General features: G+C 37.4%; 2 long non-coding RNA genes across 10 annotated transcripts in view; one reads left to right on the top strand and one right to left on the bottom strand.

Annotated features, from left to right (window-relative positions):
* The window catches only part of LOC140698765 (uncharacterized), a 73,556-nt gene extending 71,743 nt beyond the window's left edge, over positions 1-1,813 (bottom strand). For 8 of the 9 annotated variants that reach the window (XR_012076680.1, XR_012076672.1, XR_012076679.1 and 5 more), the window contains exon 1: positions 1,695-1,813. This is a non-coding gene — a long non-coding RNA (uncharacterized lncRNA). The remainder of the gene's footprint in view (positions 1-1,694) is intronic. The other variant, XR_012076678.1, reaches the window with a different exon arrangement.
* Positions 1,814-1,924: 111 nt separating this feature from the next.
* LOC140699014 (uncharacterized) overlaps positions 1,925-15,524 on the top strand; it is a 40,795-nt gene continuing 27,195 nt past the window's right edge. The window contains exons 1-2 of the long non-coding RNA XR_012077042.1: positions 1,925-2,686; positions 4,747-4,847. This is a non-coding gene — a long non-coding RNA (uncharacterized lncRNA). The remainder of the gene's footprint in view (positions 2,687-4,746; positions 4,848-15,524) is intronic.

A 15,524-nucleotide genomic window follows, 5' to 3' on the forward strand; every position in this document is an offset into this window, starting at 1 on the left:
GGAGACTGTGGACTTGAGACTGGGGACATCTTACAGAGCAGGCGCTTTGGAGTCAGGTTGACGTATGTTTATATCCTAGACCCACCACTCTCCAGCGGTGGAAACATAATAGTAATTTTAAAACAAGAGCAAACCAAACATAAAATTCCAAGTGATATGCCAGAGCTATACGAAATTGGCAAAGGAAGAATTGGAAAACAAGTTTGAGATTCTGGTTAGCCCTCAAGGACAGACAGACATCAGAGAGAGGATATGTGAGGGCTCTAGCTTTGGAGAGAGTTACGGGTGTGCTGTGAATCTCTTCTTCCCCAAAGCAGAGGAATGAGGGTGCCTACGGCCAACCCAATTCTAATGAGAAGGGCTACTATGCGATCCCTTGGAAAACGTGGTGTTTTCTATAACTGTAGGGGAGTAACACAGTGGACTCTTTTGAGGAATATAAAGGCTACAGCTATCATATCAGCTTGAACCAACAGGGTGGGGACAGGAGGAAGGGGAGTGAGGGGCAGGGGAGAGAAAGATATCTAGTTGTACACTGAGCCATAGATACACTTACAGTAATGCCAGGAACAAGGAGGTGGAAATATTTCCACTACCACATGTGTGTGACTCAGAGAAAGAGCCAGTCTGAAGCTGTAACCAAGCAGGACCCCATGGGGGCTTTCTGGGATAGACCCCTCCCCCCCCAAGACTTCCCCACCCCTATGTCCTCCACCTGCCTCTTGTTTGTAGAAAAACTTTAGCCTCTTAGGCCTTTCCTGAATTCCAAAGAATAAATTTAGTAAGAGAAGTGAGAAAATGCAGAAACAAAGGAAAACAGTCAAACAAGACAAAAACAGTACTAGTTTAGACATTTAACAAAGTGGAGGACCTCCTCAAAAGGCGATAATGTTCTGAGCCATATCCTTTGAGCTGTTTTGCAGACACTGAAATCTCCACCAGGTGGAAGAAGTTAACTCTATATTCCCCACAAGCACTTTGATACCAGACCAGTCCGAAACAGAAGGTTGATAATGCTAACTCCCAATTACCTAATCACCAACCAATCATAAGAATGTCCAGGAGCTGATCAAGCTCACCACAACCCTCCTCCCTCACTCTATCTTTAACAATCCTTTCCTGAGAGCCATCCAGGGTTTTGGACCATTTAAGCACCAGCTGCCTGGGCTACTTGCTTGGTGCCCTGCAATAAACACTCCCCTTCCCCTCACCACAACCCAGTGTCAGTAAATTGGCTTCACCTCCAACAGGTGAGCAGACGCAAGTTTGGCTCCGTAAGAAAGCCATTTTAAACACTAACCAAGAACACCTGGAGGGGTGAGGCCCACACCAAACAGAAACTCCACGGCGGAATAAACAACCGAAGGCCAGGGTTTGAAGGAGGAGTGAAAAATTCCAAGGAAATACTTTTTCACATTCAGGAACACATATCATTAGCTGTTTAGGGCAAAACAGGGGTATGTCGGTTCTGAAAAGCACACAAAAGCGGGCAGGGAGGAAAGCACATGCGCTGAGCATTTAACAAGGCGAAGGGATTTCAAGCCTCCCGACTGCAATGCCTATTTAACAAGAGCTTTATTTCACTCTTACCTGTCCTCCTTGACATAGCCCGTCTCGCACCGCAGTCACAAAACACAAATCTTAACTTTAGTCAGCTTTTAAAAGCCCTATGCATATATAACAAAGAGGTTTACCTGTTAGGCTGCGCTCGGGTGCTGAAGGGAGCAGGGCAGCGCTTCACGCGGCGGGCAGAGGCAGCTTTGCGGAGGAGACTACATTAAGGTGCAATTAAGATGGTTGCGGCAGCAAGGAGTAAGCGCGCGTGCGCGCGCATGCGCCCAGGGAGACGCAACGCGGAAACCACGGGAACCACGTTGCGCAGCCGCACTTGGTTGCGTCCTTCAGGGCCAGGGGAAGACTCTTAGCCTGAACCTGCCTTAGCTCTTGCAGCCGCATACCACTGCTACCCGCCTGCAGAGACGGAAAAAAAAAACCCCAAAACAGTCTTTGAAGGATTGCGTGGTACTGCCTGGACCCTCTGGGGTTCACAATGATGAAGCTTCTCCAGGAGAAGCGCCCCAACATGAGCCGCCTTCAGGACTCAGGTTAGCTGCTGGCCATGGCCTTGGGCTTTCTAGGCAAAGCCAGATTTGGAACCCAGTTACCAAACAGCCCCGGGCGGTTGCCTGGCGCTGCCAAGTCTGGGCTTCGGTTAACCTACAGCTCTTCAAGATTCAGAAGTGTATTGGAGGGGAACGTGCTTCCTGCACAAAACTTTGGAGGAGCTCCAGGGCATCCTGGGAGCCAAGAAGGAAAAGCTACAGCTAAAGGCCCAGAGAGCGAGCCAGCAGGCCCACAGCTTCCCGCGCAAGTGGGAGCATTGAGAAGCCCGCTAGAAGAAGAGCCTGGGGGTCATGAAGAAGGCACCAGCAGAGGCCAGTGGAGACTGTGATGCCGAGGAACCCCCGGGGCCCCAGAAAGCAGACGGGGCCAGACAGCAGGAGGAGGGGGAAGATAAAGCCCGGTATTTCCCTCAGGTGGTGGGCAAGGAGCCTGACGCTTGTACCTGAAGGTGGTCAAGCGCATACAGCCCACCAGGCCCCCAGGGTAAAAGCAGCGGGTAAAGGAGCTGAAGCCTGACCTATGCCGAGATCTAAGTCGTGATTGGAGGCTTCCAAGACCACTAGTAAGTATTTTTAAACTTTTGTGAATTAATTTTTTTCACTTTTTTTTTAAGTTAAAAAAATTCGGGGGGGGGGGAATAGTTAGGTTTGTTGGTTTTTTTATTTTTAATGGAGGTACTGGAGATTGAACCCAGGACTTCCTGCATGCTAAGCATGCACTCTGTCACTGAGCTATACCCTCCCCCCAATTGGTGTCATTTTATCTCAGTTTGGTGATGATGCATTTGCTAGTGGGAGCTAAAATGACAACTATATAGGCAAAAGTAACTTATTTAACTTTTCCACCAACTCTAATCCCACCTTCCCCAAAATTTGATTACAGAAGATTCAAACAAAACTGTATTATAAATTTAGGCCTGGTTCAGTTGGCTATTGTCTCCCATCGCCCTCCTGAAACAGGTTCTTAAGGATGGGTGAGGACAGTGGGAAGAGAAAGGAGGGAGGATGGCGAGGCCAAGTGGAAGCACAAAATAATGCATCCAGGGGCACACAGTCATGGATCCTCATGCCCCCTGTTTCCCAGTAAATTCTCTTTGGACCAATAAAAAAGACTAACTTTCTAGGAGAATTTATCTAAGCATGGAATATAGAAGTATCACTTGGAGTATTTAAGTTTTCAACCCTTACCAAAGCAACTGGATCCAAAAAGGATTTAAGTCCTGTAGCCAAAATGAGGATCACTCTCAACCAGCGGCTTGTTTCTTGTTCTCATAGCATTTTATGAGATTGAATTTTTGGATCCTACAGAGTATTTTATTGGAGGCTTTTACTATAGTTACAGAATAAATATGAAGTATAAAAGAAAACTCAGGTTACAAACAGTTAAACTGTGTAATAAGGCCATTTATAAGGAAGGAGATTAATAGCCCTGGGAAGACTGGTCTGTAAAGCATTTCCAGAAAGCCATGATGAATTGTCTGTGGGTATAAATCCCTGTTCTCTTGAGAGAGTAGTATTATGTGTACAGCTGTTAAAATATCTGTGAGGCTCCCTAAGGGAGATAAATTATATTAAGTTTAATACTGAAATATAAATAAAAAGATAGTGGTAAACCAGTAATAAATTTATATAGAAAAATGTTGAATTTATTTTCCATCTGATTTTCATATAAGTGCTTGTATGATCTGTGAACATGTTATCCAGTTGAAATGGAAAGTGTTTGTTATTTGTTTCATTTGTTTTGATTTTTTAATGACCAGACATGCGAGGATTTTAATACAGTCCCTTAGCTACGACTAGGAAATTGATGTTGTCTGTGTTTTAGCTAATGTTTAGTCAAATCAGTTGAAGTCTTGTTCAATTATAATATTTAATTGTATTCAGGAGTTACTCTTTATAATTTATTAGACAAATATTTATTTAGCCTACTAGGTGCCTGACACTTTTGTAGGTCCCCCAATTACAGCAGTACAGTAAAGATACAAAAGACCTTCCTTCATGTTTATATTCTAGAAGGAACAAAAATTACAAGCAGCTAAAAAATTAGTATATATTATTCAGTAGTAAGAATAAAGTTAGTTGATTTAGAACTTTTTAAATTTTTTTCAACAATGCTTTGTAGTTTTCAGTATAAGTTATTCACTTACTTGAGTATTAAATATATTCCTAGGCATTTTATTCTTTGATCTTATTGTAAATGGAATTTTTAATTTCATTTTTGTGTTTTCACTTCTAGTATATGGAAATACAGTTGGTTTTAATGTATTTATCTTGTATCTTGTGATCTTGATGAACTCTTTAATTAATTCTAACAGTATTTTAGTGGCTTCCGTAGGATTTTCTACACACAAAATCATGTCACCTACAAATAAGGTAATTTTACTTTATTATATTTTTTGTCAGATAGCCATGGCAAGAGCATCCAGTACGAGGTTAAAAAGACATGGCAAGAATGCATAAATTTGAGTCATTTCTCATCTTTGGAGGAAAGCATTTATTTTCACCACTAAGGGTTATGTTAGATGTGAATATTTCGTAATGGTGTAGCCCTCATTATGGGATTAGTGTCCTTATAAGAAGAGATATGAGAAAGCTTGTTTCTCTCTGTTTTCCATCATGTCAGGCTACAATGAGAAGAATGCCATCTACAAACCAAGAAAAGGGCTCTAACCAGAAACCACATCAACCACCACCTTGATTTTGGACTTCCCAACCTACAGAACTGTAAGTAGTAAATTTGTGTTGTTTAAGCCACTGAGTCTATGATAGCTTGTTAGAGCAGCCTGAACCAACTAAGACAATTGTGGTATATAATAATTTATTTAGGTTACTAATATTTTGTCAAGGATTTTATGTGTATGTTCAAGGGGGATGTTTGTCTGTAGTTCTCTTTTCTTGGGTTATCTTTGTCTGGATTGAGTTAACAGAATAATACGAGTCTCAGAAAATGAGTTGGTGATTCCTTCTCTTAAATTTTTTAAAAAAGAATTTGTAAAGAATTTATAATAATTCTTTCCTTTGTTGATAGAATTCACCCAGTCTTGGGGTTCTCTTTGTGGGTCTCTTTTTTTCATTACCAATTTAATTTATTTATGTTTTATAACTATATTCAGATTTTCTATTTCTTTCTAAGCCAGTTTTGAGCATTTATTTTTTGGATTTTTTTTTTTGTTTCATCTCAGTTGTATATTTTGTTGGCATAAAGCTTTTCATAATAAGGCCTTATAACCTATTTTTATTTCTCTAGGGTCATTACCGTTGTCTCCTTTTTTTCTTCTTGTTTTTTGGTAATTTGCATTTCTTGAATTTTTAAAACAAAAAGCTTATGAATTTCACTGATTTTTCTCAGTTGTTTATCTGCTTTTTATTTCATTGATGTCTCTACTAACATTTTTTTATTTCCTTGCTTCTAGTTGTTTAGGTTTAGTTTGCTCCTGGCTATCTAGTTTCTTAAGGTGTAAACTCAGGTCTAAGCACTGTTTTAGCTGTATCACATAAATTATGATATATTGTGTCTTCTGTTCATTTCAGAATATTTTCTATTTTGCCTGTGATTTCTTCTATGATACATAAGTTATTTGAAATGGTGTTTTTAAAATAACATTAGGGGATTTTTCGTATTTCTTTCTGTTGTTGATCTCTAATGTATTTCCATTGTGGTCAGATCACATGCTATTTATGATTTCAATACTTTAGAATGTATTATGGCTTGTTTTACTGCCAAGCTTATGGTCTATCCTGGAAAATGATGCATTAAAAAATGTGGATTCTGTTGTTGGGTAGAATTTACATATAGCTATCTGTTAGGTTCATACTGTTGTTCAAGTCTTCTATATAGCGTATGATTTTTGTGATTAGCTTTATCACTTACTGAGAGTAAAGTATCAAACTTTCTCACTATTATTATAGCACTGACTTCTGTGTTCAATTCTTTTTTTTTTTTTTTTTTGGTTTGTTTCATATGTTTTGGGCCTGTTTTCTTAGGTACACATATGTTTATAATTGTTATATCTTCCTGATGCATTGACCCTGTTATCATTATGAAATTTTCTCTCATTATATTTTTTGCCTTAAAGTCTCTTTTGTCTTACGTTAATATAACATTCCACTCTCTTAAGCTTACTATTTGCATGATAAACATTTTCATTTTACTTTCAATCTACTTTTGTCTCTTAGTCTTAAGTTGGATGTCTTACAAAGAGCTTATAGCTGGTTTTGCTTTTTTATTCATATATGATCTAATAGTCTTTGCTTGTTTGGAATATTTAGACTGTTCATGTTCAAAGTAATTGATGTCATTGGATTTATCTTTGTAATTTGTTTTCTAGATGTCCTATCACTTAGTTGTATCTCAGTGTTTCTCCTTGACTGTATTATTTTGTGCTGAATACATTTTTTAATGTAGCATTTCCACTCCTGTGTTGATTTTTAAATGAATTTTTTTGGTGGTTTTCTGAATGGTTGTTTTAAGTATTATAATATGCATGTTAATTTATCACAAACTGCTTCATATTAATACTGACTCAATTTTGGTTAAATTATCAAACTTTGTTCCAGTATACTTTATTGTCTCTTCCTTTCTTTTTGCTAAAATATGTTATGTTTATATGTATCATGAGACCAAAAAATAGTTATACTTACTTTATATAACCTTTTGTCTTACATAAAAGTTAAGGGAAAATATGTATTTGTGTACTTACATAAATGTATGTAAAATAGATTTGGATTTATATTATTCTTTATTAACTCATATATTTGCCACTTTCCATGATCTTAATTTGTTCCTGTGGATTTCATTTAAAATCTGGTGTCATATTTTGTCAGCCTGAAGAAATTCCTTTATTATCTCTGGTAAGGCATTTCTGCTAGCAATAAATTTTCTGTTTCTATTTCACTTCATTTTTGTATAACTGTTTTGCAGTGTATAGAACTCTTTGTTGACCATTTACATTTTTTCACCACTTTGAATATGCTGTCTCTCTACTTTCTGATCTCCATTGCTTCTGATGAGAAACGATAATATTGATGTTCCCCTGTATGCAATGAATTGTTTTCTCTTGTTGATTTCAAGATTTTTGTCTTTGTCTTTCAGTAGTCTGAAAGTAGTGTATCTAAATATGGATCTTTTTGTATTTATCTGTCTTAGGTTTGTGGAGCTTTTTGGTTGTATGAATTATTGTTTTCATCAAATTTGAAAGTTTTTAGTCATTATTTTATGAAATATTTTGTCCGTTGCTGCTTTTTATCCTGTTTCAGTGACCAGTCTCAATCAGAAATATGCTTGTCTTCTAACCACACAATGTCAAGATAGCAGACACATGAATTTGATCTCTCCCATTTGCCTGCCTCTTAGAAGTCACATCCACTGCTGTGTTGCTGGGCATGAGTGACACCTGACCCCCCCAAATAAAGTAAGCCCATTTTGCCTGCTGCAGAGAATCTTATAGCCCTTGTGGCTTGACCCATCCAGGCAGAACTGCCATGCTGAACTGGGGTGGGGTTGGGGAAAATGTGAGGCCAGTTCAGAATGCCGTAGGTCTCCACTTTTCTTATTTGGTGTCCAGCAGGTTTTAAACCATAAATACTTTTCAGATTGTATTCTGCCTTTGGGTAATTTTTAGAGCCCTGAAATTGTTTTCTCAGTTTTTATTTTGTTATGTTTGTGGTCTATTTGTTTGGCTTATAGTTGCTTTTTGAGGGGAGGATTTGCCATTCCCTTCAATTAGCCATAGCCATAATCCCTACCAATCTTCAACAACAACTTTGACTGATAAATGAACTGGTTTAGGATTTGGGCCTGTGGCTCAAAGAATTTGCCTCCAAACTGACTGCATGACACACTGCTTTCTGATGTGGAGGGGCTATTAATTAGGTCATTTCGAGATGAAAAGTTGCCTTCTCTCTCAATTCTTTGTTCAGATACAATGCAAAACTTGTTCAAAATATCAAAAAGTCAAAGCTTGCACCATGTACTGTGGAAGCATAGATTCTGAGAAAATTTGCTAGTAAGGAGATTTTAAAATTTATCTTTAAAGCACAAAAAGTTATTTAGTTCAAAAAGTTATTTACTGGTTTTTGTTTTGTTTTGTTTGCCTTTCCGTCTTTTGCAAGAAAGGAGGTTCATGCCAGGCCAAATTGTACCTTCAGCTGCTCAAAACTTTGCTGTGCTTTCCTGCCTCCCCATCAGGGGATATCATTAGCTAAAGCAATTCAATTATCATACTCTTTACTCAAACCCTACGAGAACTCACAAGTAGGTTAAATTGGGAAATTTGATGAAGGAACAATATCTTAGAGATAATCATCTTGCCTCAACAAAATGCCTCTTTATTTTAATGGGGCAAGATAAAGAGTAACATGCATTTTAAATGCCCTCACCTGTGTCACTAATTGCCTTGTAAGTTGCTTAAATGAAGTGATTGCTATGATTCTGTTCAACTCAAGCATTTCACTAAACTTGGCAAACCTTCCTCTTTCTACTAGAGTATTATGATTGTGAGACAATAACAAAAAACAAGTTATTACTTTGTCTGAAAATTTATAGAAAAACTTAAAGTATTACCAATAAGGCATTATATTTTTAAAGTATTTTCTTGTATGTGTTTTATTTTTAAGTAGGAAAGTCAATTTTTGTAGTTTTCTATGACAGAGACTGATACTTATGCCCCAATATGAATTTTTATCACTCTTCTTTCAATAATAGTATCACCTCAGTTTTACCTGGGTTTATACCTGCTCAGTTATAGGCTGCATTTTCCTGTCTACTCTACACTGCATGTAGGAGAGATCATAAACTGAGCCTCAGAGAGTTTAATTGACATGCCAGATCTCACAAAGCACATTCTTCTGGAGATGGGTCATGAAACCATATGTTCAACCTCTAATAAAAACTTTTGGTGCCAAAATAATTCCAACCTTTGGAGATAGGTTTACTCAAAATTAGCCACAGTTTCCTTTTAATATGGATTTCATTCTTAACAGCCACCAATCATATTATTCATGTCAAGATCTTTTTTCTTTTAGATGTTTATGAACAAAGTAAAAACTATTTTCAGTGAAATTTATTCATGTGCATTTAAACTAATCATGTTCAGATGCTGTAATAATAAGAATCTACAAATGGCCAAAGAGGACTTACTATTCAAAAGGTCATAGAATTTCCATTAATCATAAGATAAAATACCAGACAGCGAAGGTACAACTTCAGTATAATAGGCCATTTAAAATGCTGGCCGTGTAATAGAATCAGTAGAATGTTAGTTAAGCAGCTTTAGCCGCACATGAAAGGGAAATGATGTTGACTTTAGGTTATATGTGGCTCATTTAAAATGATCCAGTATCAGGGATCAATATGAAAGTAGACATTTTTATTTGAAATTAATTTAACAGTTTTATTATTTTTGTTGCTGTGAACTCATGTTCCTAACTCTGACCTCTACCTCCATGTACTTTTGAATAGAAGGAGCTGTTTTGGTGCATAAAAAATAAGAATAGGAGTTAGAAGAAATGGAAATGGAAGCTTCTGTATTGACCATTAACTAGCTTAGTCACTTCAGTGAAATAGCTGAGTCTTTTTATGAAACATAGTTGGGTTTCTTTACCTGAAAGGTGAGGATAGTATCATATTTCATTAGTTCCAATACCTACCTTCTTTTCCCCAAGACCTACTTTTATCCCCCAAGTTTTGATCTTTTGTAAATTGGGGCACATCTAACAATAAACAACAGTTTATAAGTGACAGGATGTTTTCATTTTCAGTTGTACTTAAAATATGATGCTGCTTTTAATTGATGGTGTCATTGTCTTGATCAAATCACCTCGAGTATTAGATAAAATCTAGAAAAAAGCTAAATGTGGGATGTCATTTTACAGTATCACAGATACTTAGAGATACTGAAATTCTTTCAGCTTTTAAGAAAAATGCACCTAAAGAAGTGCATCAAAGTGAAAGTGATCACAACATTTGTTTACTAATGCCAGAATTATACTCTTGAAGTGAAAGTTTAGTATCCATTTCAAAAGAATAAATAATCCATGGGTGAGTGGTGTGGAAATAAAACTGAGAGATCAAAAATCAAGGTATATTTTGCTGATCTTCAAAGACAAATAAGGATATTCAGTGCCTAGGCAGAAACAGCAAGTTACCAATGAAGAGTAAAATTTAAGCTAAGTTTTCTTTTACAACAATATATATCAGAAAACTATGTGGCAATATACATTGTCTTTTGAATGAAAAAAGTATCATAGATAATTTAGACCCAGCCAAGTTGTCCTTATCATTTAAATAATAAAGCCAAGAGACAGATATTGTCAAAAGGCGAGAATTCAGCAATTAAAGCAACTGTCCATTTTTCTTGGAGAGGAAACAAAAAATGTTGATAATAAAATCTAGCCCACAGAGTAATGAATTCATGATAACAATATTAGTACTGAATATATGTGAAAAGGACTGGTAGTAAGTATAAAGTCAATTTTAAATAAGTTTAAAATGTTGATTACAGAAGATTATATATATATATATATATATATATATATATATATAAAATACTGGCAGTTTAAAACCCCGAGATAATTAAGAAAATTGGAAAGAGGATGAAGTTCTTTACATCTTTCATAGCAGAGTCAATTGATACAGTTTAAGCTTGATTAAACTTGTAAAGTGTAGTTAAAAATGAATTACTCAATATTTCAACCTCAATATTTCTCCTGGTTTTTAATTAAGTTCTGTATTGAAATATTTTAGTAATACCTTTTATTGTTAAGAAACACTTCTTTAAAGTTTAATAACTTTTAGTTTAGCGTAAAGCCAACATTTTTGTTAAATATGTTAGTTTAAATTGAAATAATCTGAATATTTTATTTTTTTGAAGTGTGAGAACACAAATCCATGCTTAATAAAGTCTTTATAAATAACAATTTTGTGAGTCATTCTATCTATCTATCTACACTGATAGAATGACTCACAAGATCATAAGTTACGTTTATTATCTCAATATACTGAATGAAGGGCACCAAATGTTGGCAGTTAGTTCTCAGTGGCAGGAATTGGTGTTTTATGTCTTCTTTGCTCCTTTGTTATTTTAAAGTAAACTAAGCACGTCTGTTTTTAAATCTAGAAATGACAATAAAATTAAGTAAAAGTTTGTACAGGCACATACCTAACTAAATCCTATCCATTACCCACACACCCCACCATGCTTTTTGCAATTTGCTTTTATCTTGTGTGGCTATACTTTTTTTGAACTCTGCTGGCTGTAGCTGCATTTTGCAGTTATTCCTTAACCAATCTTGAAGATTTCATACCAGAATGTGGACAACTGTCTTACATCTCATTCTTTAATGAACTACCCCTGAGCAACTGAAAAATGCCTTTAAAAAAAATTCAGCATTAGCTCTTATCAACTGGGAAGTCAGTTTTGCATAGTAGTTAGGATCATGTCCATTGAGGTCACATAATCCTTAGTCAGGGCACTGCCAATTACAAAGTTTGTGACCTTGAGCAAGCTACCTAACATCTCAGACACATTTTTCATTTCTATAATATCGACTTAGTGAAAGTATTGAGCTCTCAGGGTTCTTGTCAAGATTACATTATAAAACATTTGCAAAGCACTTAGCATAATGACACACATATAGAGCTTAATCAGCAAAAGCCATACAAATAATCAATTGCCGTTGTCCTAAGTTCTGCAGAGCAATGTCCAGGATGCTGTGGGAGCACATAGCAGAAAGTCCACACCCAATCCAGAGGGTTAGCCATGTTTCCAGGACTCTGAATCTTCCACCCACACCAGCATTTCCACAGACTGTCTAGAGTTATAGGAGACCTCTGTGAGATTCTGATGATGGTGAGGAATAATAATTTCAATAATTAGAGATCAGTTTTCTGTTCTTATTTTTTAAAAAAGCCAGGAGACGTCATGGAAATCTATAGGGAGAACAGCTCATTAGATAATGAGAGGTCAAGAAATCTTACTCACTTCATAACTCACTCACTTTCATAACTTATGATAACTTCAGGCTAAAAAGTATTTTCACCTTTAAAAAAAATTAACAGGAAGTGAAGGAATGTGAAAGAGAACAGAAATATACCTTGAAAAGTACAATTCACTACCCAAAGGAAAAAAATCACGAAAAAACAGACAAACAAAAACACCACCACACATAGCTGAAAATGTCAGCATTTAAAAATACAAATCCTGTTGGCTCTTCAGATGTCATTGAGTTTAATTGTTCTGGCTCAGACACCTGCATTTGATATACTTTGGGAACTACACCATATATATTACAGAGACCACTGACATATTAGGGAACACTGACAGTTGTATTGATAACACTAAGTGGACCCTGCTCAGCCCAGGCTAAAATGCCTGCTTATCTCCCTTGCAAGAAAAACATCTCCACTCTGCGTGAGCCATAGAGTGTCAGAACAGTGTTTGAGAGGTGGTACACCTACCTTCCTAGGAGACTGTCTAGGAACGGCTGTTAGAGTAGAAATGGTGAACACAGCATACAAGCTTTAGGCTGATTGTCTCAAGCCCCGTGCTTTGGAAAGTCTAAACTGACCATTTCAAAGTGACAAAGCATTGACTTAGGAAGTGAGGCAGTTGGAGAAAGGCAGTGAAATGAACAAAGGAGGTGCTTCAGCTATTTGAAAAATCTCTTAAGTCCTCTCCACCATAGCACGAATAAATCTGCAGGGCGAAAAGAATTACTCCAGCACCTTCTCAAACATTCTCCCAGAGCCACATTTTGCTGTGTTTATTTTTGTCATCAAATCTTTGTTTAACCATAGTGTGGATGTAACTTCCCCAGTTAGACATATGTTGGGGGGGATGAGGGGCCGTAGTGGTCTGTGCTCAGAGAGCCCTTGTATAAGGAATGGACAGAGTAACTGCCCCTGGAATGACATGAATTTCTTGCAGTCCCCCTCTCTGTCCCCACACAGGTACAACAACTGAGCATCTATATTCGAAGATATTCAAAACTAGGTTGAAGAATCTAATAAATATGTCGAAAGAGCAAAAACATCAGAAGTCAGTTTGTATCCATCCTCCAGCTGCCCCCGATGAGACAATTGCTGTAATTGCTTCTCCTGCAGAACGTTTTCCTAAGTGCCAAGTTATTCAGCGAATGAAGCGTTACCTAGCAATATGGCCAACTTTCAATTATCCATGGCAATGGGAGACAGGGATAGTAGAGATAATTAAAATTCACAGTCTGTCTTCAAACTTAAGTTTCATCGTTTACATCCTGCTCCTCTGGCACCAAGCACTCTGGAAGCACCACCTAGAGATGATGTCTTTTGATGCAGGTTTCATCTCTTTCTGTGTTCCTTCTGTTAGAATGGAATGAAAGGGAGGGAAAAGATCTCTGTTATTCCTGAACTGGGAACTAGGTATGCACCTTACTTATTTTTGCCAGCAAGACCAGACAGACTTTTACAGTACTCACTGACTACAACTGGCTTTCCTTTTAAAGTTGTTATACTTAAACTCATTCATTCATTCACAAAATGTTTATTAGGTGCTTACAATGTGCCAGTCTTTGTTTTAGAGTGTTGGACATTTAGCAGAGAACAAGATAGGTAAGATTCCTTCCTTCATGGAGCTTAGATTCTAGTTGGAGGAGTCAGATTTTAAAAGCACGTTAAACGAATGTTAGTGGAATGTGCTAGTGCTCTGAGGGAAATGCACAGAGACAGAATACAGCATAATTTGGGTTGGGAGAGGCACTTGCATAGCACGATTGGTGGTTCCTCCCTGCTGGAGGATGAGATAGACCGTGCCACGCAAAAGGTCAGAGAAAGAGCATTCCAGGTGAAAAGGACTTAAGCATAGAAAGAATTTTGCATCTGGGAACAAAAGTCGGGGAGTGTAAAATCTTGACTTTGCCTCACTCCTTCAAACTGGGGTCAGCTGTGAGCCAAAAAATTCCTCTCTTTCCTCAGTTTCAATTAGGAACCTTTAAAACCATAGTTTCTAGGTTGAAACAAATAATTCTTCACTGTATTTAGTCCACAAAACCACTTGAGACCCTAATTAAATATATGATTCTTTTCTCTATCCATAACACACACACACCCCCACACCCACACCCTTGCCCCTTCTGTTTTTAAAAAATTCTGAACTTCAGTGAAAACAGATCATTTTGTCATTGGAAGCTCAGAATACTTAGTCGTTTACTGAATGCCACGTTGTGTTAGGTACTGGGGTTAAACACAAAGACCTACTTCTCATGGAGTTTTGCCTAGGTGGTAATCTTTAGGTGGCTTCACGGATGCCTGTGAATTTGTTTTCTGCTGCCACTGCTTTTTGGGCCAGACATTCTTGTAATTACCCACTGCCAGGCACCTTCTACTGTGTCCATGTGATCGCCTCTGAAATAGATAAACGTATGTTCTTCTAACTTGGAGCAGTTACATTGCCAGGTTGTACTGATCTCTATAAATTTTGGTATTCAAATTAAGAGCTGAGTTACACTCACTCCTTGAATTTGCTAAAGTAAACAATGCTGACTTTTCATCCCTCTAAGCAGAAACAAGTTCAGCATGGATTCTTGCATCTGGCCACCAGCTAGTGACTCCCAAATGGGTTTCATGAAATTCGTCTTTTTTACTTTGCCTGTAGTCACATATCCTGGCACACGTGCTAGTTGAAGCTTCACCCCAGCACAGAGGAAAATGATAGTCTGTTAACTCCGAGGAGCCTGGGAGCTGATGGTTTGGGTGAAGTTCCCCCATTTCCACAGTAGGGGGCAGCAGCCTTGCTTTGAGAACGAGGTAGAAAAGTCTGCAACTCTGTCCTGTTCATAGGCAAAGACAGAGGCCGGCAGCTCTTACTGATGGAAACTTGAGAACTTCCTCCGGATACGTGTTATTTCTCCTCCTAACCAGACATGAAGTGGGCATTGTAGATCTTGGGGAGGATCTCTTTGGGATGACATTGAGTTTTTATTGTACTTCTTTCTCTATCTAGTGTGAAAATGGTGGCGATGCATGAAGAAGAGGCTAGTCAGCACGTGGGAATTTTATGATTGAACACATCTGAGTTTGAGGCTTGTGTGCTATAGACATAAATTTCTCAGTGTGATTGCTGCTCATCCAGTCCAATTTATCATCATAAAAAGTGTATAAAATGAAATATTAATAGCAGTTTTCTAGATTTGAGTGTCTCCTCCCAGTTGATGGTTCACTAACCACCAATAGATTCAGTATGTAGTTTGCTTTAACTATTTTATTAAGAAATAATTGACATATAATAAATCACACATACATAAAGTGTGCAGCCTGGTAATTTCTATCATATGTATACAAATGTAGAACTGTCACCACAGTCATGATAATGAATATATTTATTATCCACCAAAGTTTATTGATGCCCCTTTGTGATCTCTTCCTCC

This window comes from Vicugna pacos, chromosome 10 (assembly GCF_048564905.1).
Source record: "Vicugna pacos chromosome 10, VicPac4, whole genome shotgun sequence".
NCBI classification, from domain to species: domain Eukaryota; kingdom Metazoa; phylum Chordata; class Mammalia; order Artiodactyla; family Camelidae; genus Vicugna; species Vicugna pacos.